General features: G+C 46.4%; 10 non-coding genes across 10 annotated transcripts; 4 read left to right on the forward strand and 6 right to left on the reverse strand.

Moving 5' to 3' along the window:
* Nucleotides 1-6,854: 6,854 nt before the first annotated feature.
* Nucleotides 6,855-6,927, forward strand: TRNAY-GUA (transfer RNA tyrosine (anticodon GUA)). The gene has a single exon. It is a non-coding gene; the product is annotated as a tRNA-Tyr (tRNA).
* An 838-nt stretch (nucleotides 6,928-7,765) lies between these two features.
* On the reverse strand, nucleotides 7,766-7,838 carry TRNAD-GUC (transfer RNA aspartic acid (anticodon GUC)). Its single transcript has one exon. It is a non-coding gene; the product is annotated as a tRNA-Asp (tRNA).
* Nucleotides 7,839-8,793: 955 nt separating this feature from the next.
* On the reverse strand, nucleotides 8,794-8,866 carry TRNAD-GUC (transfer RNA aspartic acid (anticodon GUC)). Its single transcript has one exon. It is a non-coding gene; the product is annotated as a tRNA-Asp (tRNA).
* A 4,970-nt stretch (nucleotides 8,867-13,836) lies between these two features.
* TRNAY-GUA (transfer RNA tyrosine (anticodon GUA)) lies at nucleotides 13,837-13,909 on the forward strand. The gene has a single exon. It is a non-coding gene; the product is annotated as a tRNA-Tyr (tRNA).
* Nucleotides 13,910-14,747: 838 nt separating this feature from the next.
* Nucleotides 14,748-14,820, reverse strand: TRNAD-GUC (transfer RNA aspartic acid (anticodon GUC)). Its single transcript has one exon. It is a non-coding gene; the product is annotated as a tRNA-Asp (tRNA).
* Nucleotides 14,821-15,775: 955 nt separating this feature from the next.
* On the reverse strand, nucleotides 15,776-15,848 carry TRNAD-GUC (transfer RNA aspartic acid (anticodon GUC)). Its single transcript has one exon. It is a non-coding gene; the product is annotated as a tRNA-Asp (tRNA).
* Nucleotides 15,849-20,667: 4,819 nt separating this feature from the next.
* TRNAD-GUC (transfer RNA aspartic acid (anticodon GUC)) lies at nucleotides 20,668-20,740 on the forward strand. Its single transcript has one exon. It is a non-coding gene; the product is annotated as a tRNA-Asp (tRNA).
* Nucleotides 20,741-21,842: 1,102 nt separating this feature from the next.
* On the forward strand, nucleotides 21,843-21,915 carry TRNAD-GUC (transfer RNA aspartic acid (anticodon GUC)). The gene has a single exon. It is a non-coding gene; the product is annotated as a tRNA-Asp (tRNA).
* A 690-nt stretch (nucleotides 21,916-22,605) lies between these two features.
* TRNAK-CUU (transfer RNA lysine (anticodon CUU)) lies at nucleotides 22,606-22,678 on the reverse strand. Its single transcript has one exon. It is a non-coding gene; the product is annotated as a tRNA-Lys (tRNA).
* A 662-nt stretch (nucleotides 22,679-23,340) lies between these two features.
* Nucleotides 23,341-23,413, reverse strand: TRNAK-CUU (transfer RNA lysine (anticodon CUU)). The gene has a single exon. It is a non-coding gene; the product is annotated as a tRNA-Lys (tRNA).
* Nucleotides 23,414-26,479: the final 3,066 nt, after the last annotated feature.

The following is a 26,479-nucleotide window of genomic DNA, read 5'->3' on the forward strand; positions in this document are numbered from 1 at the left end:
GTGGTGCGAGCCCATCCGGGAGCGGTGTTGTGAGGTCTCAGATGTGACGTAAAAAGTCAAGGTTTTTACACAATACCTGACGAGCATTTAATTTTTGGGCTTCCGTGGCGCAATGGTTAGCGCGTTCAGCTGTTAATCGAAAGGTTAATGGTTCGAGCCCACCCGGGAGAGGTGTTGTGGGGTCTCAGATGTGGCGTAAAAAGTCAAAACGTTTCCACAATACGTGACAACCATTTAATTTCTGAGCCTCCGTGGCTGAATGGTTAGCGCGTTCGGCTGTTAACCAATAGGTTAGTGGTTCGAGCCCACCCGGGAGCGGCGTTGTGGGATCTCAAATGTAACGTAGAAAGCCAAAGTTTTTCCACAATACCTGACGATCATTTAATTTTTGGGCTTCCGTGGCGCAATGGTTAGGGCGTTCGGCTGTTAACCAATAGGTTGGTGGTTCGAGCCCTCCCGGGCGCGGTGTTGTGGGATCTCAAACGTAACGTAGAAAGCCAAAGTTTTTCCACAATACCTGACGACCATTTAATTTTTGGGCTTCCGTGGCGCAATGATTAGCGCGTTCAGCTGTTAATCGAAAGGTTGAAGGTTCGAGCCCACCCGGGAGAGGTGTTGTGGGATCTCATATGTAACGTAGAAAGCCAAAGTTTTGCCACAATACCTGACGACCATTAAATTTTTGGGCCTTCTTGGCGCAATTGTTAGTGCGTTCGGCTGTTAACCGAAAGGTTGGTGGTTCGAGCCCAACCGGAAGAGGTGTTGTAGGGTCTCAGATGTAGCGTAAAAATTCAAAACTTTTCCACAATACGTGACAACCATTTAATTTCTGAGCTTCCGTGGCTCAATGGTTAGCACTTTCGGCTGTTAACCAATAGGTTGGTGGTGCGAGCCCATCCGGGAGCGGTGTTGTGAGGTCTCAGATGTGACGTAAAAAGTCAAGGTTTTTACACAATTCCTGACGAGCATTTAATTTTTGGGCTTCCGTGGCGCAATGGTTAGCGCGTTCAGCAGTTAACAAATAGGTTAGTGGTTCGAGCCCACCCGGGAGCGGCGTTGTGGGATCTCAAACGTAACGTAGAAAGCCAAAGTTTTTCCACAATACCTGACGACCATTTAATTTTTGGGCTTCCGTGGCGCAATGGTTAACGCGTTCGGCTGTTAACCAATAGGTTGGTTTTTCGAGCCCACCCGGGAGCGGTGTTGTGGGATCTCAAATGTAACGTAGAAAGCCAAAGTTTTTCCACAATACGTGACGACCATTTAATTTCTGAGCTTCCGTGGCTCAATGGTTAGCGCGTTCGGTTGTTAACCAATAGGTTGGTGGTTCGAGCCCACCCGGGAGCGGTGTTGTGGGATCTCATATGTAACGTAGAAAGCCAAAGTTTTGCCACAATACCTGACGACCATTAAATTTTTGGGCCTTCTTGGCGCAATTGTTAGTGCGTTCGGCTGTTAACCGAAAGGTTGGTGGTTCGAGCCCAACCGGAAGAGGTGTTGTAGGGTCTCAGATGTAACGTAAAAAGTCATAACTTATCTACAATACCTGACAACCATTTAATTTCTGAGCTTCCGTGGCTCAAAGGTTAGCGCGTTCGGCTGTTAACCAATAGGTGTGTGTATCGAGCCCATCCGGGTGCGGTGTTGTGACGTCTCAGATGTGAGTAAAAAAGTCAAGGTTTTTTCCACAACACCTGACGACCATTTAAATTCTGAGCTTCCGTGGCTCAATGGTTAGCGAATTCGGCTGTTAACAAATAGGTTGGTGGTTCGAGCCCACCCGGGAGCGGTGTTTTGGGATCTCAAATGTAACGTTGAAAGCCAAAATTTTTGCACAATACCTGACGACCATTTAATTTTTGGGCTTCCGTGGCGCAATGGTCAGCGCGTTCAGCTGTTAACCGAAAGGTTGGTGGTTCGAGCCCATCCGGGAGCGGTGTTGTGACGTCTCAGATGTAACGTAAAATGTCAGAGTTTTTCCACAATACCTGACGAACATTTAATTTTTGGGCTTCCGTGGCGCAATGATTAGCGCGTTCAGCTGTTAATCGAAATTTTGAAGGTTCGAGCCCACCCGGGAGAGGTGTTGTGGGGTCTCAGATGTAGCGTAAAAAGTCAAAACTTTTCCACAATACGTGACAACCATTTAATTTCTGAGCTTCCGTGGCTCAATGGTTAGCGCGTCCAGCTGTTAACCGAAAGGTTGGTGGTTCGAGCCCACCCGGGAGCGGTGTTGTGGGATCTCTAATGTAACGTAAAAAGCCAAAGTTTTACCACAATACCTGACGACCATTAAATTTTTGGGCCTTCTTGGCGCAATTGTTAGTGCGTTCGGCTGTTAACAGAAAGGTTGGTGGTTCGAGCCCAACCGGAAGAGGTGTTGTACGGTCTCAGATGTAACGTAAAAAGTCATAACTTATCTACAATACCTGACAACCATTTAATTTCTGAGCTTCCGTGGCTCAAAGGTTAGCGCGTTCGGCTGTTAACCAATAGGTGTGTGGTTCGAGCCCATCCGGGAGCGGTGTTGTGACGTCTCAGATGTGACGTAAAAAGTCAAGTTTTTTTCCACAATACCTGACGACCATTTTTTTTTTGGGCGTCCGTGGCGCAATGGTTAGCGCGTTCGGCTGTTAACCGAAAGGTTGGTGGTTCGAGCCCATCCGGGAGCGGTGTTGTGACGTCTTAGATGTTACGTAAAATGTCAGAGTTTTTCCACAATACCTGACGAACATTTAATTTTTGGGCTTCCGTGGCGCAATAATTAGCGCGTCCAGCTGTTAATCGAAAGGTTGGTGGTTCGAGCCCACCCGGGAGCGGTGTTGTGGGATCTCAAATGTAACGTAGAAAACCAAAGTTTTTCCACAATACCTGACTACCATTTAATTTTTGGGCTTCCTTGGCGCAATGGTTAGCGCGTTCGGCTGTTAACCGAAAGGATGGTGGTTCGAGCCCACCTGGGAGAAGTGTTGTAGGGTATCAGATGTAACGTAAAAAGTCATAACTTATCCACAAAACCTAACAACCATTTAATTTCTGAGCTTGTGTGGCTCAATGGTTAGCGCGTTCGGCTGTTAACCAATTGGTTGGTGGTTCGAGCCCACCCGGGAGCGGAGTTTTTGGATCTCAAATGTAACATAAATAGCCAAAGTTTTTCCACAATACCTGACGACCATTTAATTTTTGGGCGTCCGTGGCGAATGGTTAGCGCGTTCGGCTGTTAACCGAAAGGTTGGTGGTTCGAGCCCATCCGGGAGCGGTGTTGTGAGGCCTCAGATGTGAAGTAAAATGTCAGAGTTTTTCCACAATACCTGACGAACATTTAATTTTTGGGCGTCCGTGGCGAATGGTTAGCGGGTTCGGCTGTTAACCGAAAGGTTGGTGGTTCGAGCCCTCCCGGGAGCGGTGTTGTGACGTCTCAGATGTAACGTAAAATGTCAGAGTTTTTCCACAATACCTGACGAGCATTTAATATTTGGGCTTCCGTGGCGCAATGGTTAGCGCGTTCAGCTGTTAATCGAAAGGTTGGTGGTTCGAGCCCACCCGGGAGCGGTGTTTTTGGATCTCAAATGTAACATAAATAGCCAAAGTTTTTCCACAATACCTGACGACCATTTAATTTTTGGGCGTCCGTGGCGAATGGTTAGCGCGTTCGGCTGTTAACCGAAAGGTTGGTGGTTCGAGCCCATCCGGGAGCGGTGTTGTGAGGCCTCAGATGTGAAGTAAAATGTCAGAGTTTTTCCACAATACCTGACGAACATTTAATTTTTGGGCGTACGTGGCGAATGGTTAGCGGGTTCGGCTGTTAACCGAAAGGTTGGTGGTTCAAGCCCTCCCGGGAACGGTGTTGTGACGTCTCAGATGTAACGTAAAATGTCAGAGTTTTTCCACAATACCTGACGAGCATTTAATATTTGGGCTTCCGTGGCGCAATGGTTAGCGCGTTCAGCTGTTAATCGAAAGGTTGGTGGTTCGAGCCCACCCGGGAGAGGTGTTGTGAGGTCTCAGATGTAGCGTGAAAAGTCAAACTTTTTCCATAATACGTGATAACCATTTATTTTCTGATCTTTCGTGGCTCAATGGTTAGCGCGTTCGGCTGTTAATCGAAAGGTAGGTGGTTCGAGCCCATCCGGGAGCGGTGTTGTGAGGTCTCGGATGTGAAGTAAAAAGTCAAAGTTTTACCTCAATACCTGACGAAAATTTAATTTTTGGGCTTCAGTGGCGCAATGGTCAGCGCGTTCAGCTGTTAACCGAAAGGTTGGTGGTTCGAGCCCTCCCAGGAGCGGTGTTGTGTCGTCTCAGATATAACGTAAAATGTCAGAGTTTTTCCACAATACCTGACGAACATTTAATTTTTGGGCGTCCGTGGCGAATGGTTAGCGCGTTCGGCTGTTAACCGAAAGGTTGGTGGTTCGTGCCCTCCCGGGAGCGGTGTTGTGACGTCTCAGATGTAACGTAAAATGTCAGAGTTTTTCCACAATACCTGACGAGCATTTAATATTTGGGCTTCCGTGGCGCAATGGTTAGCGCGTTCAGCTGTTAATCGAAAGGTTGGTGGTTCGAGCCCACCCGGGAGAGGTGTTGTGAGGTCTCAGATGTAGCGTGAAAAGTCAAACTTTTTCCATAATACGTGATAACCATTTATTTTCTGATCTTTCGTGGCTCAATGGTTAGCGCGTTCGGCTGTTAACCAATAGCTTGGTGTTTCGAGCCCACCCGGGAGCGGTGTTTTTGGATCTCAAATGTAACGTAAATAGCCAAAGTTTTTCCGCAATACCTGACGACCATTTTTTTTGGGCGTCCGTGGCGCAATGGTTAGCGCGTTCGGCTGTTAACCGAAAGGTTGGTGGTTCGAGCCCATCCGGGAGCGGTGTTGTGAGGCCTCAGATGTGAAGTAAAAAGTCAAAGTTTTACCTCAATACCTGACGAAAATTTAATTTTTGGGCTTCAGTGGCGCAATGGTCAGCGCGTTCAGCTGTTAACCGAAAGGTTGGTGGTTCGAGCCCTCCCGGGAGCGGTGTTGTGTCGTCTCAGATGTAACGTAAAATGTCAGAGTTTTTCCACAATACCTGACGAGCATTTAATTTTTGGGCTTCCGTGGCGCAATGGTTAGCGCGTTCAGCTGTTAATCGAAAGGTTGGTGGTTCGAGCCCACCCGGGAGAGGTGTTGTGAGGTCTCAGATGTTGCGTTAAAAGTCAAAACTTTTCCACAATACGTGACAACCATTTAATTTCTGATCTTCCTTGGCTCAATGGTTAGCGCGTTCGGCTGTTAACCAATAGGTTGGTGGTTCGTGCCCTCCCGGGAGCGGTGTTTTTGGATCTCAAATGTAACGTAAATAGCCAAAGTTTTTCCACAATACCTGACGACCATTTAATTTTTGGGCGTCCGTGGCGAATGGTTAGCGCGTTCGGCTGTTAACCGAAAGGTTGGTGGTTCGAGCCCATCCGGGAGCGGTGTTGTGAGGTCTCAGATGTGAAGTAAAAAGTCAAGGTTTTACCTAAATACCTGACGAAAATTTAATTTTTGGGCTTCAGTGGCGCAATGGTCAGCGCGTTCAGCTGTTAACCGAAAGGTTGGTGGTTCGAGCCCTCCCGGGAGCGGTGTTGTGACGTCTCAGATGTAACGTAAAATGTCAGAGTTTTTCCACAACACCTGACGAACATTTAACTTTTGGGCTTCCGTGGCGCAATGGTTAGCGCGTTCAGCTGTTAATCGAAAGGTTGGTGGTTCGAGCCCGCCCGGAAGAGGTATTGTGTAGTCTCAGATGTAGCGTAAAAAGTCAAAACTTTTCCACAATACGTGACAACCATTTAATTTTTGAGCTTCCGTGGCTCAATGGTTAGCGCGTTCGGCTGTTAATCGAAAGGTTGGTGGTTCGAGCCCATCCGGGAGCGGTGTTGTGAGGTCTCAGATGTAGCGTGAAAAGTCAAACTTTTTCCATAATACGTGATAACCATTTATTTTCTGAGCTTCCGTGGCTCAATGGTTAGCGCGTTCGGCTGTTATCCAATATGTTGGTGGTTCGAGCCCACCCGGGAGCGGTGTTTTGGGATCTCAAATGTAACGTAAATAGCCAAAGTTTTTCCACAATACCTGACGACCATTTAATTTTTGGGCCTCAGTGGCGCAATGGTTAGCGCGTTCAGCTGTTAACCGAAAGGTTGGTGGTTCGAGCCCAAACGAGAGAGGATTTGGGGGGTCTCAGAAGTAGCGTGAAAAGTCGTAACTTTTTAACAATACCTGACAACCATTTAATTTTTGGGCGTCCGTGGCGCAATGGTTAGCGCGTTCGGCTGTTAACCGAAAGGTTGGTGGTTCGAGCCCATCCAGGAGCGGTGTTGTGACGTCTCAGATGTGACGTAAAAAGTCAAGGTTTTTACACGATACCTGACGAGCATTTAACTTTTGGGCTTCCGTGGCGCAATGGTTAGCGCGTTCGGCTGTTAACCAATAGGTTGGTGGTTCGAGCCCATCCGGGAGCGGTGTTGTGAGGTCTCAGATGTGACGTAAAAAGTCAAGGTTTTTACACAATATCTGACGAGCATCTAATTTTTGGGCTTCCGTGGCGCAATGGTTAGCGCGTTCAGATGTTAATCGAAAGGTTGGTGGTTCGAGCCCACCCGGGAGAGGTGTTGTGGGGTCTCAAATGTAACGTAAAAAGCCAAAGTTTTTCCACAATACCTGACAACCGTTTAATTTCTGAGCTTCCGTGGCTCAATGGTTAGCGCGTTCAGCTGTTAACCAATAGGTTGGTGGTTTGAGCCCACCCGGGAGCGGTGTTGTGTGATCTCAAATGTAACGTAGAAAGCCAAAGTTTTTCCACAATACCTGACGACCATTTAATTTTTGGGCTTCCGTGGCGCAATGGTTAGCGCGTTCGGCTGTAAACCAATAGGTTGGTGGTTCGAGCCCATCCGGGAGCGGTGTTGTGAGGTCTCAGATGTGACGTAAAAAGTCAAGGTTTTTACACAATACCTGACGAGCATTTAATTTTTGGGCTACCGTGGCACAATGGTTACCGCGTTCAGCTGTTAATCGAAAGGTTGGTGGTTCGAGCCCACCCGGGAGAGGTGTTGTGGGGTCTCAAATGTAACGTAGAAAGCCAAAGTTTTTCCACAATACCTGACAACAATTTAATTTCTGAGCTTCCGTGGCTCAATGGTTAGCGCGTTCGGCTGTTAACCAATAGGTTGGTGGTTCGAGCCCATCCCGGAGCGGTGTTGTGAGGTCTCAGATGTGACGTAAAAAGTCAAGGTTATAAAGATGAAGGTTAATTTGTCTCACTTAATTTAAATTCGAATTTTTAACTAGCACTCTCGGCAACGGCCATATCTTAGGCCGAGTTACGTCGATTTTGAAAATGTTATTAAAAATCGAGGTACATTTTTATTTATTGTTCAATCGAGATGAAATCACTTTTAATGAGTGTTTTATTGGAATTACGCTACATATGAGACCCAACAACACCTCTCCCGGGTAGGCTCGAACCACCAACCTTTCGATTAACAGCTGAACGCGCTAACCATTGCGCCACGCAAGCCCAAAAATTAAATGTTCGTCAGGTATTGTGGAAAAACTCTGACATTTTACGTTACATCTGAGACGTCACAACACTTCTCCCAGATAGGCTCGAACCACCAACCAATTGGTTAACAGCCGAACGTGCTAACCATTGAGCCACAGAAGCTCAGAAATTAAATGGTTGTTAGGTTTTGTGGATAAGTTATGACTTTTTACGTTACATCTGAGACCCTACAACACCTCTCCCAGGTGGGCTCGAACCACCAACCTTTCGATTGACAGCCGAACGCGCTAACCATTGAGCCACGGAAGCTCAGAAATTAAATGGTTGTCACGTATTGTGGAAAAGGTTTGACTTTTTACGCTACAACTGAGACCCCACAACACCTCTTCCGGGCGGGCTCGAACCACCAACCCTTCGATTAACAGCTGAACGCGCTAACCATTGCGCCACGGAAGCCCAAAAGTTAAATGTTCGTCAGGTGTTTTGGAAAAACTCTGACATTTTACGTTACATCTGTGACGTCACAACACCGCTCCCGGGAGGGCTCGAACCACCAACCTTTCGGTTAACAGCTGAACGCGCTGACCATTGCGCCACTGAAGCCCAAAAATTAAATTTTCGTCAGGTATTGAGGTAAAACCTTGACTTTTTACTTCTCATCTGAGACCTCACACCACCGCTCCCGGATGGGCTCGAACCACCAACCTTTCGGTTAACAGCCGAACGCGCTAACCATTCGCCACGGACGCCCAAAAATTAAATGGTCGTCAGGTATTGTGGAAAAACTTTGGCTATTTACGTTACATTTGAGATCCAAAAACACCGCTCCCGGGTGGGCTCGAACCACCAACCTATTGGTTAACAGCCGAACGCGCTAACCATTGAGCCACGGAAGATCAGAAATTAAATGGTTGTCACGTATTGTGGAAAAGTTTTGACTTTTAACGCTATATCTGAGACCCCACAACACCTCTTCCGGGTGGGCTCAAACCACCAACCTTTCGATTAAGAGCTGGACGCGCTAATTACTGCGCCACGGAAGCCCAAAAATTAAATGTTCGTCAGGTATTGTGGAAAAACTCTCACATTTTACGTTACATCTGAGACGTCACAACACCGCTCCCGGGAGGGCTCGAACCACCAACTTTTCGGTTAACAGCTGAACGCGCTGACCATTGCGCCACTGAAGCCCAAAAATTAAATTTTCGTCAGGTATTGAGGTAAAACTATGACTTTTTACTTCACATCCGAGACCTCACAACACCGCTCCCGGATGGGATCGAACCACCAACCTTTCGATTGACAGCCGAACGCGCTAACCATTGAGCCACGGAAGCTCAGAAATTAAATGGTTGTCACGTATTGTGGAAAAGTTTTGACTTTTTACGCTACATCTGAGACATCACAACACCGCTCCCGGATGGGCTAGAACCTCCAACCTATAGGTTAACAGCCGAACGCGCTAACCATTGCGCCACGGAAGCCCAAAAATTAAATGTTCGTCAGGTATTGTGGAAAAACTCCGACATTTTACGTTACATCTGAGACGTCACAACACTTCTCCCGGATGGGCTCGAACCACCAACCTATTGGTTAATAGCCGAACGCGCTAACCATTGCGCCACTGAAGCCCAAAAATTAAATTTTCGTCAGGTATTGAGGTAAAACTTTGACTTTTTACTTCACATCTGAGGCCTCACAACACCGCTCCCGGATGGGCTCGAACCACCAACCTTTCGGTTAACAGCCGAACGCGCTAACCATTGCGCCACGGACGCCCAAAAAAAATGGTCGTCAGGTATTGCGGAAAAACTTTGGCTATTTACGTTACATTTGAGATCCAAAAACACCGCTCCCGGGAGGGCTCGAACCACCAACCTTTCGGTTAACAGCTGAACGCGCTGACCATTGCGCCACTGAAGCCCAAAAATTAAATTTTCGTCAGGTATTGAGGTAAAACCTTGACTTTTTACTTCTCATCTGAGACCTCACACCACCGCTCCCGGATGGGCTCGAACCACCAACCTTTCGGTTAACAGCCGAACGCGCTAACCATTCGCCACGGACGCCCAAAAATTAAATGGTCGTCAGGTATTGTGGAAAAACTTTGGCTATTTACGTTACATTTGAGATCCAAAAACACCGCTCCCGGGTGGGCTCGAACCACCAACCTATTGGTTAACAGCCGAACGCGCTAACCATTGAGCCACGGAAGATCAGAAATTAAATGGTTGTCACGTATTGTGGAAAAGTTTTGACTTTTAACGCTATATCTGAGACCCCACAACACCTCTTCCGGGTGGGCTCAAACCACCAACCTTTCGATTAAGAGCTGGACGCGCTAATTACTGCGCCACGGAAGCCCAAAAATTAAATGTTCGTCAGGTATTGTGGAAAAACTCTCACATTTTACGTTACATCTGAGACGTCACAACACCGCTCCCGGGAGGGCTCGAACCACCAACTTTTCGGTTAACAGCTGAACGCGCTGACCATTGCGCCACTGAAGCCCAAAAATTAAATTTTCGTCAGGTATTGAGGTAAAACTATGACTTTTTACTTCACATCCGAGACCTCACAACACCGCTCCCGTATGGGATCGAACCACCAACCTTTCGATTGACAGCCGAACGTGCTAACCATTGAGCCACGGAAGCTCAGAAATTAAATGGTTGTCACGTATTGTGGAAAAGTTTTGACTTTTTACGCTACATCTGAGACATCACAACACCGCTCCCGGATGGGCTAGAACCTCCAACCTATAGGTTAACAGCCGAACGCGCTAACCATTGCGCCACGGAAGCCCAAAAATTAAATGTTCGTCAGGTATTGTGGAAAAACTCCGACATTTTACGTTACATCTGAGACGTCACAACACTTCTCCCGGATGGGCTCGAACCACCAACCTATTGGTTAATAGCCGAACGTGCTAGCCATTGCGCCACTGAAGCCCAAAAATTAAATTTTCGTCAGGTATTGAGGTAAAACTTTGACTTTTTACTTCACATCTGAGGCCTCACAACACCGCTCCCGGATGGGCTCGAACCACCAACCTTTCGGTTAACAGCCGAACGCGCTAACCATTGCGCCACGGACGCCCAAAAAAAATGGTCGTCAGGTATTGCGGAAAAACTTTGGCTATTTACGTTACATTTGAGATCCAAAAACACCGCTCCCGGGTGGGCTCGAACCACCAAGCTATTGGTTAACAGCCGAACGCGCTAACCATTGAGCCACGAAAGATCAGAAAATAAATGGTTATCACGTATTATGGAAAAAGTTTGACTTTTCACGCTTCATCTGAGACCTCACAACACCTCTCCCGGGTGGGCTCGAATACCAACCTTTCGATTAACAGCTGAACGCAGAAGTCAGACTTCTCTGCATCGGTGGCAAACGTAAATGACAAGAATACGTCATCAGCTTTGTCGCCCATCATGTATATTAACGCGTTGACTTGTTCCTCTCCTGTCTTGGAACTAAGACCGGACGCGGATCTGAATCTCTCGAACCTCCTCCTCCATCGGGGCCACTCATTGGAATTCGAAAAGTTGAATTGGCAAGGCGGTTGCACTTGAAAGGCTGCGGCGTTCTGCATTTTCCGTGTCGAGGTAGACCGCAAATCTAGTCGATTACTGATTAACGAATTAAAGCTAACCGTGATATCGCGCGACTAAATACCACATTAACGAACTTCTGACACCATGTTGTGTGTTTGTACGACTACACAGGAGTTGATACTTTAAAACTATGGTTTTATTTACAATGATTTATACATGATCGAGGTCCGAGATAGACTGAATTTTTAACACAGAGAGGGGGCCTTTTTATACACGAGAGATTAGATAAATAATAGACATTAAGCTAATATGGGGCTGTTCATAAACTGGCCTACTAATAATACAAAGCATAATGTCACACTTATCCACAAAACCTAACAACCATTTAATTTCTGAGCTTCTGTGGCTCAATGGTTAGCGCGTTCGGCTGTTAACCAATTGGTTGGTGGTTCGAGCCTATCCGGGAGAAGTGTTGTGACGTCTCAGATGTAACGTAAAATGTCAGAGTTTTTCCACAATACCTGACGAACATTTAATTTCTGGGCTTGCGTGGCGCAATGGTTAGCGCGTTCAGCTGTTAATCGAAAGGTTGGTGGTTCGAGCCCACCCGGGAGAGGTGTTGTTGGGTCTCATATGTAGCGTAAAAAGTAAAAACTTTTCCACAATACGTGACAACCATTTATTTTCTGAGCTTTCATCGCTCAATGGTTAGCGCGTTCGGCTGTTAACCAATAGGTTGGTGGTTCGAGCCCACCCGGGAGCGGTGTTTTTGGATCTCAAATGTAACGTAAATAGCCAAAGTTTTTCCACAATACCTGACGACCATTTAATTTTTGGGCGTCCGTGCCGAATGGTTAGCGCATTCGGCTGTTAACCGAAAGGTTGGTGGTTCGAGCCCATCCGGGAGCGGTGTTGTGAGGCCTCAGATGTGAAGTAAAAAGTCAAAGTTTTACCTCAATACCTGACGAAAATTTAATTTTTGGGCTTCAGTGGCGCAATGGTTAGCGCGTTCGGCTATTAACCAATAGGTTGGTGGTTCGAGCCCATCCGGGAGAAGTGTTGTGACGTCTCAGATGTAGCGTAAAATGTCAGAGTTTTTCCACAATACCTGACGAACATTTAATTTTTGGGCTTCAGTGGCGCAATGGTCAGCGCGTTCAGCTGTTAACCGAAAGGTTGGTGGTTCGAGCCCAAACGAGAGAGGTTTTGTGGGGTCTCAGATGTAGCGTGAATAGTCGTAACTTTTCAACAATACCTGACAACCATTTAATTTCTGAGCTTCCGTGGCTCAATGGTTAGCGCGTTCGGCTGTTAACCAATAGGTTGGTGGTTATAGCCCATCCGGGAGCGGTGTTGTGATGTCTCAGATGTAACGTAAAATGTCAGAGTTTTTCCACAATACCTGACGAACATTTATTTTTTGGGCTTCCGTGGCGCAATGGTTAGCGCGTTCAGCTGTTAATCGAAAGGTTGGTGGTTCGAGCCCACCCGGAAGAGGTGATGTGGGGTCTCAGATGTAGCGTAAAAAGTCAAAACTTTTCCACTATACGTGACAACTATTTAATTTCTGAGCTTCCGTGGCTCAATGGTTAGCGCGTTCGGCTGTTAATCGAAAGGTTGGTGGTTCGAGCCCATCCGGGAGCGGTGTTGTGAGGTCTCGGATGTGAAGTAAAAAGTCAAAGTTTTACCTCAATACCTAACGAGCATTTATTTTTTGGGCTTCCGTGGCGCAATGGTTAGCGCGTTCAGCTGTTAATCGAAAGGTTGCTGGTTCGAGCCCACCCGGGAGAGGTGTTGTGAGGTCTCAGATGTAGCGTGAAAAGTCAAACTTTTTCCATAATACGTGATAACCATTTATTTTCTGATCTTTCGTGGCTCAATGGTTAGCGCGTTCGGCTGTTAACCAATAGCTTGGTGGTTCGAGCCCACCCGGGAGCGGTGTTTTTGGATCTCAAATGTAACGTAAATAGCCAAAGTTTTTCCACAATACCTGACGACCATTTAATTTTTGGGCTTCCGTGGCGCAATGGTTAGCGCGTTCAGCTGTTAACCGAAAGGTTGGTGGTTTGAGCCCAAACGAGAGAGGATTTGGGGGGTCTCAGAAGTAGCGTGAAAAGTCGTAACTTTTTAACAATACCTGACAACCATTTAATTTTTGGGCGTCCGTGGCGCAATGGTTAGCGCGTTCGGCTGTTAACCGAAAGGTTGGTGGTTCGAGCCCATCCAGGAGCGGTGTTGTGACGTCTCAGATGTGACGTAAAAAGTCAAGGTTTTTACACGATACCTGACGAGCATTTAACTTTTGGGCTTCCGTGGCGCAATGGTTAGCGCGTTCGGCTGTTAACCAATAGGTTGGTGGTTCGAGCCCATCCGGGAGCGGTGTTGTGAGGTCTCAGATGTGACGTAAAAAGTCAAGGTTTTTACACAATATCTGACGAGCATCTAATTTTTGGGCTTCCGTGGCGCAATGGTTAGCGCGTTCAGCTGTTAATCGAAAGGTTGGTGGTTCGAGCCCACCCGGGAGAGGTGTTGTGGGGTCTCAAATGTAACGTAAAAAGCCAAAGTTTTTCCACAATACCTGACAACCGTTTAATTTCTGAGCTTCCGTGGCTCAATGGTTAGCGCGTTCAGCTGTTAACCAATAGGTTGGTGGTTTGAGCCCACCCGGGAGCGGTGTTGTGTGATCTCAAATGTAACGTAGAAAGCCAAAGTTTTTCCACAATACCTGACGACCATTTAATTTTTGGGCTTCCGTGGCGCAATGGTTAGCGCGTTCGGCTGTAAACCAATAGGTTGGTGGTTCGAGCCCATCCGGGAGCGGTGTTGTGAGGTCTCAGATGTGACGTAAAAAGTCAAGGTTTTTACACAATACCTGACGAGCATTTAATTTTTGGGCTACCGTGGCACAATGGTTACCGCGTTCAGCTGTTAATCGAAAGGTTGGTGGTTCGAGCCCACCCGGGAGAGGTGTTGTGGGGTCTCAAATGTAACGTAGAAAGCCAAAGTTTTTCCACAATACCTGACAACAATTTAATTTCTGAGCTTCCGTGGCTCAATGGTTAGCGCGTTCGGCTGTTAACCAATAGGTTGGTGGTTCGAGCCCATCCCGGAGCGGTGTTGTGAGGTCTCAGATGTGACGTAAGAAGTCAAGGTTATAAAGATGAAGGTTAATTTGTCTCACTTAATTTAAATTCGAATTTTTAACTAGCACTCTCGGCAACGGCCATATCTTAGGCCGAGTTACGTCGATTTTGAAAATGTTATTAAAAATCGAGGTACATTTTTATTTATTGTTCAATCGAGATGAAATCACTTTTAATGAGTGTTTTATTGGAATTACGCTACATATGAGACCCAACAACACCTCTCCCGGGTAGGCTCGAACCACCAACCTTTCGATTAACAGCTGAACGCGCTAACCATTGCGCCACGCAAGCCCAAAAATTAAATGTTCGTCAGGTATTGTGGAAAAACTCTGACATTTTACGTTACATCTGAGACGTCACAACACTTCTCCCAGATAGGCTCGAACCACCAACCAATTGGTTAACAGCCGAACGTGCTAACCATTGAGCCACAGAAGCTCAGAAATTAAATGGTTGTTAGGTTTTGTGGATAAGTTATGACTTTTTACGTTACATCTGAGACCCTACAACACCTCTCCCAGGTGGGCTCGAACCACCAACCTTTCGATTGACAGCCGAACGCGCTAACCATTGAGCCACGGAAGCTCAGAAATTAAATGGTTGTCACGTATTGTGGAAAAGGTTTGACTTTTTACGCTACAACTGAGACCCCACAACACCTCTTCCGGGCGGGCTCGAACCACCAACCCTTCGATTAACAGCTGAACGCGCTAACCATTGCGCCACGGAAGCCCAAAAGTTAAATGTTCGTCAGGTGTTTTGGAAAAACTCTGACATTTTACGTTACATCTGTGACGTCACAACACCGCTCCCGGGAGGGCTCGAACCACCAACCTTTCGGTTAACAGCTGAACGCGCTGACCATTGCGCCACTGAAGCCCAAAAATTAAATTTTCGTCAGGTATTGAGGTAAAACCTTGACTTTTTACTTCTCATCTGAGACCTCACACCACCGCTCCCGGATGGGCTCGAACCACCAACCTTTCGGTTAACAGCCGAACGCGCTAACCATTCGCCACGGACGCCCAAAAATTAAATGGTCGTCAGGTATTGTGGAAAAACTTTGGCTATTTACGTTACATTTGAGATCCAAAAACACCGCTCCCGGGTGGGCTCGAACCACCAACCTATTGGTTAACAGCCGAACGCGCTAACCATTGAGCCACGGAAGATCAGAAATTAAATGGTTGTCACGTATTGTGGAAAAGTTTTGACTTTTAACGCTATATCTGAGACCCCACAACACCTCTTCCGGGTGGGCTCAAACCACCAACCTTTCGATTAAGAGCTGGACGCGCTAATTACTGCGCCACGGAAGCCCAAAAATTAAATGTTCGTCAGGTATTGTGGAAAAACTCTCACATTTTACGTTACATCTGAGACGTCACAACACCGCTCCCGGGAGGGCTCGAACCACCAACTTTTCGGTTAACAGCTGAACGCGCTGACCATTGCGCCACTGAAGCCCAAAAATTAAATTTTCGTCAGGTATTGAGGTAAAACTATGACTTTTTACTTCACATCCGAGACCTCACAACACCGCTCCCGGATGGGATCGAACCACCAACCTTTCGATTGACAGCCGAACGCGCTAACCATTGAGCCACGGAAGCTCAGAAATTAAATGGTTGTCACGTATTGTGGAAAAGTTTTGACTTTTTACGCTACATCTGAGACATCACAACACCGCTCCCGGATGGGCTAGAACCTCCAACCTATAGGTTAACAGCCGAACGCGCTAACCATTGCGCCACGGAAGCCCAAAAATTAAATGTTCGTCAGGTATTGTGGAAAAACTCCGACATTTTACGTTACATCTGAGACGTCACAACACTTCTCCCGGATGGGCTCGAACCACCAACCTATTGGTTAATAGCCGAACGCGCTAACCATTGCGCCACTGAAGCCCAAAAATTAAATTTTCGTCAGGTATTGAGGTAAAACTTTGACTTTTTACTTCACATCTGAGGCCTCACAACACCGCTCCCGGATGGGCTCGAACCACCAACCTTTCGGTTAACAGCCGAACGCGCTAACCATTGCGCCACGGACGCCCAAAAAAAATGGTCGTCAGGTATTGCGGAAAAACTTTGGCTATTTACGTTACATTTGAGATCCAAAAACACCGCTCCCGGGTGGGCTCGAACCACCAAGCTATTGGTTAACAGCCGAACGCGCTAACCATTGAGCCACGAAAGATCAGAAAATAAATGGTTATCACGTATTATGGAAAAAGTTTGACTTTTCACGCTTCATCTGAGACCTCACAACACCTCTCCCGGGTGGGCTCGAATACCAACCTTTCGATTAACAGCTGAACGCAGAAGTCAGACTTCTCTGCATCGGTGGCAAACGTAAATGACAAGAATACGTCATCAGCTTTGTCGCCCATCATGTATATTAACGCGTTGACTTGTTCCTCTCCTGTCTTGGAACTAAGACCGGACGCGGATCTGAATCTCTCGAACCTCCTCCTCCATCGGGGCCACTCATTGGAATTCGAAAAGTTGAATTGGCAAGGCGGTTGCACTTGAAAGGCTGCGGCGTTCTGCATTTTCCGTGTCGAGGTAGACCGCAAATCTAGTCGATTACTGATTAACGAATTAAAGCTAACCGTGATATCGCGCGACTAAATACCACATTAACGAACTTCTGACACCATGTTGTGTGTTTGTACGACTACACAGGAGTTGATACTTTAAAACTATGGTTTTATTTACAATGATTTATACATGATCGAGGTCCGAGATAGACTGAATTTTTAACACAGAGAGGGGGCCTTTTTATACACGAGAGATTAGATAAATAATAGATATTAAGCTAATATGGGGCTGTTCATAAACTGGCCTACTAATAATACAAAGCATAATGTCACACTTATCCACAAAACCTAACAACCATTTAATTTCTGAGCTTCTGTGGCTCAATGGTTAGCGCGTTCGGCTGTTAACCAATTGGTTGGTGGTTCGAGCCTATCCGGGAGAAGTGTTGTGACGTCTCAGATGTAACGTAAAATGTCAGAGTTTTTCCACAATACCTGACGAACATTTAATTTCTGGGCTTGCGTGGCGCAATGGTTAGCGCGTTCAGCTGTTAATCGAAAGGTTGGTGGTTCGAGCCCACCCGGGAGAGGTGTTGTTGGGTCTCATATGTAGCGTAAAAAGTAAAAACTTTTCCACAATACGTGACAACCATTTATTTTATGAGCTTTCATCGCTCAATGGTTAGCGCGTTCGGCTGTTAACCAATAGGTTGGTGGTTCGAGCCCACCCGGGAGCGGTGTTTTTGGATCTCAAATGTAACGTAAATAGCCAAAGTTTTTCCACAATACCTGACGACCATTTAATTTTTGGGCGTCCGTGGCGAATGGTTAGCGCATTCGGCTGTTAACCGAAAGGTTGGTGGTTCGAGCCCATCCGGGAGCGGTGTTGTGAGGCCTCAGATGTGAAGTAAAAAGTCAAAGTTTTACCTCAATACCTGACGAAAATTTAATTTTTGGGCTTCAGTGGCGCAATGGTTAGCGCGTTCGGCTATTAACCAATAGGTTGGTGGTTCGAGCCCATCCGGGAGAAGTGTTGTGACGTCTCAGATGTAGCGTAAAATGTCAGAGTTTTTCCACAATACCTGACGAACATTTAATTTTTGGGCTTCAGTGGCGCAATGGTCAGCGCGTTCAGCTGTTAACCGAAAGGTTGGTGGTTCGAGCCCAAACGAGAGAGGTTTTGTGGGGTCTCAGATGTAGCGTGAATAGTCGTAACTTTTCAACAATACCTGACAACCATTTAATTTCTGAGCTTCCGTGGCTCAATGGTTAGCGCGTTCGGCTGTTAACCAATAGGTTGGTGGTTATAGCCCATCCGGGAGCGGTGTTGTGATGTCTCAGATGTAACGTAAAATGTCAGAGTTTTTCCACAATACCTGACGAACATTTATTTTTTGGGCTTCCGTGGCGCAATGGTTAGCGCGTTCAGCTGTTAATCGAAAGGTTGGTGGTTCGAGCCCACCCGGAAGAGGTGATGTGGGGTCTCAGATGTAGCGTAAAAAGTCAAAACTTTTCCACTATACGTGACAACTATTTAATTTCTGAGCTTCCGTGGCTCAATGGTTAGCGCGTTCGGCTGTTAATCGAAAGGTTGGTGGTTCGAGCCCATCCGGGAGCGGTGTTGTGAGGTCTCGGATGTGAAGTAAAAAGTCAAAGTTTTACCTCAATACCTAACGAGCATTTATTTTTTGGGCTTCCGTGGCGCAATGGTTAGCGCGTTCAGCTGTTAATCGAAAGGTTGGTGGTTCGAGCCCACCCGGGAGAGGTGTTGTGAGGTCTCAGATGTAGCGTGAAAAGTCAAACTTTTTCCATAATACGTGATAACCATTTATTTTCTGATCTTTCGTGGCTCAATGGTTAGCGCGTTCGGCTGTTAACCAATAGCTTGGTGGTTCGAGCCCACCCGGGAGCGGTGTTTTTGGATCTCAAATGTAACGTAAATAGCCAAAGTTTTTCCACAATACCTGACGACCATTTAATTTTTGGGCTTCCGTGGCGCAATGGTTAGCGCGTTCAGCTGTTAACCGAAAGGTTGGTGGTTCGAGCCCAAAAGAGAGGTTTTGTGGGGTCTCAGATGTAGCGTGAAAGTCGTAACTTTTCAACAAAACCTGACAACCATTTAATTTTTGGGCGTCCGTGGCGCAATGGCTAGCGCGTTCGGCTGTTAACCGAAAGGTTGGTGGTTCGAGCCCATCCGGGAGCGGTGTCGTGACGTCTCAGATGTTACGTAAAATGTCAGAGTTTTTCCACAATACCTGACGAACATTTAATTTTTGGCCTTCCGTGGCGCAATAATTAGCGCGTCGAGCACTTAATCGAAAGGTTGGTGGTTCGAGCCCACCCGGAAGAGGTGTTGTGGGGTCTCAGATGTAGCGTTAAAAGTCAAAACTTTTCCACAATACGTGACAACCATTTAATTTCTGATCTTCCGTGGCTCAATGGTTAGCGCGTTCGGCTGTTAACCAATAGGTTGGTGGTTCGAGCCCACCCGGGAGCGGTGTTTTTGGATCTCAAATGTAACGTAAATAGCCAAAGTTTTTCCACAATACCTGACGACCATTTAATTTTTGGGCGTCCGTGGCGAATGGTTAGCGCGTTCGGCTGTTAACCGAAAGGTTGGTGGTTCGAGCCCATCCGGGAGCGGTGTTGTGAGGTCTCAGATGTGAAGTAAAAAGACAAGGTTTTACCTCAATACCTGACGAAAATTTAAATTTTGGGCTTCAGTGGCGCAATGGTCAGCGCGTTCAGCTGTTAACCGAAAGGTTGGTGGTTCGAGCCCTCCCGGGAGCGGTGTTGTGACGTCTCAGATGTAACGTAAAATGTCAGAGTTTTTCCACAATACCTGACGAGCATTTAATTTTTGGGCTTCCGTGGCGCAATGGTTAGCGCGTTCAGCTGTTAATCGAAAGGTTGGTATTCGAGCCCACCCGGGAGAGGTGTTGTGAGGTCTCAGATGAAGCGTGAAAAGTCAAACTTTTTCCATAATACGTGATAACCATTTGTTTTCTGATCTTTCGTGGCTCAATGGTTAGCGCGTTCGGCTGTTAACCAATAGCTTGGTGGTTCGAGCCCATCCGGGAGCGGTGTTGTGAGGTCTCGGATGTGAAGTAAAAAGTCAAAGTTTTACCTCAATACCTAACGAGCATTTATTTTTTGGGCTTCCGTGGCGCAATGGTTAGCGCGTTCAGCTGTTAATCGAAAGGTTGGTGGTTCAAGCCCACCCGGGAGAGGTGTTGTGAGGTCTCAGATGTAGCGTGAAAAGTCCAACTTTTTCCATAATACGTGATAACCATTTATTTTCTGATCTTTCGTGGCTCAATGGTTAGCGCGTTCGGCTGTTAACCAATAGCTTGGTGGTTCGAGCCCACCCGTGAGCGGTGTTTTTGGATCTCAAATGTAACGTAAATAGCCAAAGTTTTTCCGCAATACCTGACGACCATTTTTTTTGGGCGTCCGTGGCGCAATGGTTAGCGCGTTCGGCTGTTAACCGAAAGGTTGGTGGTTCGAGCCCATCCGGGAGCGGTGTTGTGAGGCCTCAGATGTGAAGTAAAAAGTCAAAGTTTTACCTCAATACCTGACGAAAATTTAATTTTTGGGCTTCAGTGGCTCAATGGTTAGCGCGTTCGGCTGTTAACCTATAGGTTGGAGGTTCTAGCCCATCCGGGAGCGGTGTTGTGATGTCTCAGATGTAACGTAAAATGTCAGAGTTTTTCCACAATACCTGACGAACATTTAATTTTTGGGCTTCCGTGGCGCAATGGTTAGCGCGTTCAGCTGTTAATCGAAAGAATGGTGGTTCGAGCCCACCCGGAAGAGGTGTTGTGGGGTCTCAGATGTAGCGTAAAAAGTCAAAACTTTTCCACAATACGTGACAACCATTTAATTTCTGAGCTTCCGTGGCTCAATGGTTAGCGCGTTCGGCTGTCAATCGAAAGGTTGGTGGTTCGATCCCATCCGGGAGCGGTGTTATGAGGTCTCGGATGTGAAGTAAAAAGTCATAGTTTTACCTCAATACCTGACGAAAATTTAATTTTTGGGCTTCAGTGGCGCAATGGTCAGCGCGTTCAGCTGTTAACCGAAAAGTTGGTGGTTCGAGCCCTCCCGGGAGCGGTGTTGTGACGTCTCAGATGTAACGTAAAATGTGAGAGTTTTTCCACAATACCTGACGAACATTTAATTTTTGGGCTTCCGTGGCGCAGTAATTAGCGCGTCCAGCTCTTAATCGAAAGGTTGGTGGTTTGAGCCCACCCGGAAGAGTTGTTGTGGGGTCTCAGATATAGCGTTAAAAGTCAAAACTTTTCCACAATACGTGACAACCATTTAATTTCTGATCTTCCGTGGCTCAATGGTTAGCGCGTTCGGCTGTTAACCAATAGGTTGGTGGTTTGAGCCCACCCGGAAGAGGTGTTGTGGGGTCTCAGATATAGCGTTAAAAGTCAAAACTTTTCCACAATACGTGACAACCATTTAATTTCTGATCTTCCGTGGCTCAATGGTTAGCGCGTTCGGCTGTTAACCAATAGGTTGGTGGTTCGAGCCCACCCGGGAGCGGTGTTTTTGGATCTCAAATGTAACGTAAATAGCCAAAGTTTTTCCACAATACCTGACGACCATTTAATTTTTGGGCGTCCGTGGCGAATGGTTAGCGCGTTCGGCTGTTAACCGAAAGGTTGGTGGTTCGAGCCCATCCGGGAGCGGTGGTGTGAGGTCTCAGATGAGAAGTAAAAAGTCAAGGTTTTACCTCAATACCTGACGAAAATTTAATTTTTGGGCTTCAGTGGCGCAATGGTCAGCGCGTTCAGCTGTTAACCGAAAGGTTGGTGGTTCGAGCCCTCCCGGGAGCGGTGTTGTGACGTCACAGATGTAACGTAAAATGTCAGAGTTTTTCCAAACCACCTGACGAACGTTTAACTTTTGGGCTTCCGTGGCGCAAAGGTTAGCGTGTTCAGCTGTTAATCGAAGGGTTGGTGGTTCGAGCCCGCCCGGAAGAGGTGTTGTGGGGTCTCAGTTGTAGCGTAAAAAGTCAAAACTTTTCCACAATACGTGACAACCATTTAATTTCTGAGCTTCCGTGGCTCAATGGTTAGCGCGTTCGGCTGTCAATCGAAAGGTTGGTGGTTCGAGCCCACCTGGGAGAGGTGTTGTAGGGTCTCAGATGTAACGTAAAAAGTCATAACTTATCCACAATACCTGACGAACATTTAATTTTTGGGCTTGCGTGGCGCAATGGTTAGCGCGTTCAGCTGTTAATCGAAAGGTTGGTGGTTCGAGCCCACCCGGGAGAGGTGTTGTTGGGTCTCATATGTAGCGTAATTCCAATAAAACACTCATTAAAAGTGATTTCATCTCGATTGAACAATAAATAAAAATGTACCTCGATTTTTAATAACATTTTCAAAATCGACGTAACTCGGCCTAAGATATGGCCGTTGCCGAGAGTGCTAGTTAAAAATTCGAATTTAAATTAAGTGAGACAAATTAACCTTCATCTTTATAACCCTGACTTTTCACGTCACATCTGAGACCTCACAACCCCGCTCCGGGATGGGGTCGAACCACCAACCTATTGGTTAACAGCCGAACGCGCTAACCATTGAGCCACGGAAGCTCAGAAATTAAATGGTTGTCAGGTATTGTGGAAAACCTTGACTTTTTACGTCACATCTGAGACCTCACAACACCGCTCCCGGATGGGGTCGAACGACCAACCTATTGGTTAACAGCCGAACGCGCTAACCATTACGCCACGGAAGCCCAAAAATTAAATGGTCGTCATTTATTGTGCAAAAACTTTGGCTTTCTACGTTACATTTCAGATCCCACAACACCGCTCTCGGGTGGGCTCGAACCACCAACCTATTGGTTAAGAGCCGAACGCGCTAACCATTGCGCCACGGAAGCCCAAAAGTTAAATGCTCGTCAGGTATTGTGTAAAAACCTTGACTTTTTACGTCACATCTGAGACCTCACAACACCGCTCCCGGATGGGCTCGAACCACCAACCTATTGGTTAACAGCCGAACGCGCTAACCATTGCGCCACGGAAGCCCAAAAGTTAAATGCTCGTTAGGTATTGTGTAAAAACCTTGACTTTTTACGTCACATCTGAGACCTCAGAACACCGCTCCCGGATGGGCTCGAACCACCAACCTATTGGTTAACAGCCGAACGTGCTAACCATTGCGCCACGGAAGCCCAAAAGTTAAATGCTCGTCAGGTATTATGTAAAAACCTTGACTTTTTACGTCACATCTGAGACCTCAGAACACCGCTCCCTGATGGGGTCGAACCACCAACCTATTGGTTAACAGCCGAACGCGCTAACCATTGCGCCACGGAAGCCCAAAAATTAAATGGTCGTCATTTATTGTGCAAAAACTTTGGCTTTCTACGTTACATTTCAGATCCCACAACACCGCTCCCGGGTGGGCTCGAACCACCAACCTATTGGTTAACAGCCGAACGCGCTAACCATTGAGCCACGGAAGCTCCGAAATTAAATGGTTGTCAGTTATTGTGCAAAAACTTTGGCTTTCTACGTTACATTTCAGATCCCACAACACCGCTCTCGGGTGGGCTCGAACCACCAACCTATTGGTTAAGAGCCGAACGCGCTAACCATTGCGCCACGGAAGCCCAAAAGTTAAATGCTCGTCAGGTATTGTGTAAAAACCTTGACTTTTTACGTCACATCTGAGACCTCACAACACCGCTCCCGGATGGGCTCGAACCACCAACCTATTGGTTAACAGCCGAACGCGCTAACCATTGCGCCACGGAAGCCCAAAAGTTAAATGCTCGTTAGGTATTGTGTAAAAACCTTGACTTTTTACGTCACATCTGAGACCTCAGAACACCGCTCCCGGATGGGCTCGAACCACCAACCTATTGGTTAACAGCCGAACGTGCTAACCATTGCGCCACGGAAGCCCAAAAGTTAAATGCTCGTCAGGTATTATGTAAAAACCTTGACTTTTTACGTCACATCTGAGACCTCAGAACACCGCTCCCTGATGGGATCGAACCACCAACCTATTGGTTAACAGCCGAACGCGCTAACCATTGCGCCACGGAAGCCCAAAAATTAAATGGTCGTCATTTATTGTGCAAAAACTTTGGCTTTCTACGTTACATTTCAGATCCCACAACACCGCTCCCGGGTGGGCTCGAACCACCAACCTATTGGTTAACAGCCGAACGCGCTAACCATTGAGCCACGGAAGCTCCGAAATTAAATGGTTGTCAGTTATTGTGGAAAACCTTGACTTTTTACGTCACATCTGAGACCTCACAACACGGCTCCCGGATGGGCTCGAACCACCAACCTATTGGTTAACAGCCGAACGTGCTAACCATTGCGCCACGGAAGCCCAAAAATTAAATGGTCGTCAGGTATTGTGGAAAAACTTTGGCTTTCTACGTTACATTTGAGACCCCACAACACCTTTCCCCGGTGGGCTCGAACCACCAACCTTTCGATTAACAGCTGAACGCGCTAACCATTGCGCCACGGGAGCCCAAAAATTAAATGCTCGTCAGGTATTGTGTAAAAACCTTGACTTTTTACGTCACATCTGAGACCTCACAACACCGCTCCTGGATGGGCTCGAACCACCAACCTATTGGTTAACAGCCGAACGCGCTAAACATAGCGCCACGGAAGCCCAAAAGTTAAATGCTCGTCAGGTATTGTGTAAAAACCTTGACTTTTTACGTCACATCTGAGACCTCACAACACCGCTCCCGGATGGGCTCGAACCACCAACCTATTGGTTAACAGCCGAACGCGCTAACCATTGCGCCACGGAAGCCCAAAAGTTTAATGCTCGTCAGGTATTGTGTAAAAACCTTGACTTTTTACGTCAAATCTGAGACCTCAAAACACCGCTCCCGGATGGGGTCGAACCACCAACCTATTGGTTAACAGCCGAACGCGCTAACCATTGCGCCACGGAAGCCCAAAAATTAAATGGTCGTCATTTATTGTGCAAAAACTTTGGCTTTCTACGTTACATTTGAGATCCCACTGTAGCTGATTTAGCTTTGGGAGAGCTTTAAAAAATTTGAAGATATGGTTCCGACGGACTGAAACATCGGTCCCATAAGCGCGGTTGAGTTCGTATCGGTGTTGGTAGGTGAAAAAATAGAAAACGGTACAAACGGGTAAAACTTAACAGAATCTAATGATTTATTCTTTCTTTAAGAATTAAAGATCGCACTTGATTTATTTTTCATGTCTAATTCACGCACAGTTTATTTTTAATTTTTTGGTTTAAATTCGCACAAAATTACTCCTTATAAAAAGCACTAATTTTCTTATTATTTTTAATTAATTAAGTTTCTTCTATTTCTAGGGCTTTTTAGGGCCAAGCTCGCACAAAATTTAACTTTAAACCACTTACAGGTTGCTCAGTTAGTCCTTTTTCTTGGGCCTTTTTAAGGGGGCCTAACGCGCTTACAAATATTTTAGCCAACTTACTTGTTGGATTGCACGAGAGATTCTGCTTATTCTTTTCTTTTTTGGTAGCTACTCTATTTTTTCTTAGGTGTATTTTTGGACCCACAATTCCTTTCTACAAAGGGCTTTGACCTTATGGGCTCAAATCTTTAAAAAACACCTGTTTTTGGGCAAACATACCCGCACTAGCACTGACGTAGGGGATTTTCTTTTTTACCTACGTTGAAGGGTTTTTTACGGTTATTCACCGATTCGAATAGAGAAAAAACATGTTTTACAAAAGGAATGTCGAAAACGACTTGAAAGGAAATGCACAAAAATAGCACCATGACAAATTTTAAAATATTAACAATGAACATTGCTCTCAAAAAAACTTAATAGTTACAAGTTAAAGCATTGATTTTCAATGAATTACAAGCAAATTTACAACAAAATATTCCTAAATCAAAACACTTAAAATTTTAACAAAATCATTCAAATTATTATCAAAAACTTTATACAAATTAACTAACCTCTAGGTCGCCCCTAAAATATCTCATTATTTTACACCCACAACACCGCTCCCGGGTGGGCTCGAACCACCAACCTATTGGTTAACAGCCGAACGCGCTAACCATTGAGCCACGGAAGCTCAGAAATTAAATGGTTGTCAGGTATTGTGGAAAAACTTTGGCTGTCTACGTTACATTTGAGATCACACAACACCGGTCCCGGGTGGGCTCGAACCACCAACCTATTGGTTAACAGCCGAACGCGCTAACCATTGCGCCACGGAAGCCCAAAAGCTTAATGCTCGTCAGGTATTGTGCAGAAAACTTGACTTTTTACGTCACATCTGAGACCTCACAACACCGCTCCCGGATGGGCTCGAACCACCAACCTATTGGTTAACAGCCGAACGCGCTAACCATTGAGCCACGGAAACTCAGAAATTAAATTGTTGTCAGGTATTGTGGAAAAACTTTGGCTTTCTACGTTACATTTGAGACCCCACAACACCTCTCCCGGGTGGGCTCGAGCCACCAACCTTTCGATTAACAGCTGAACGCGGTAACCATTGTGCCACGGTAGCCCAAAAATTAAATGCTCGTCAGGTATTGTGTAAAAACCTTGACTTTTTACATCACATCTGAGACCTCACAACACCGCTCCCGGATGGGCTCGAACCACCAACCTTTCGGTTAACAGCCGAACGCGCTAACCATTGCGCCACGGAAGCCCAAAAATTAAATGGTCGTCAGGTA

This window comes from Phalangium opilio, unplaced genomic scaffold (genome assembly GCF_054372755.1).
Source record: "Phalangium opilio isolate 3A_F unplaced genomic scaffold, DU_Popi_V2 ptg000390l_1, whole genome shotgun sequence".
Classification (NCBI taxonomy): Eukaryota; Metazoa; Arthropoda; class Arachnida; order Opiliones; family Phalangiidae; genus Phalangium; species Phalangium opilio.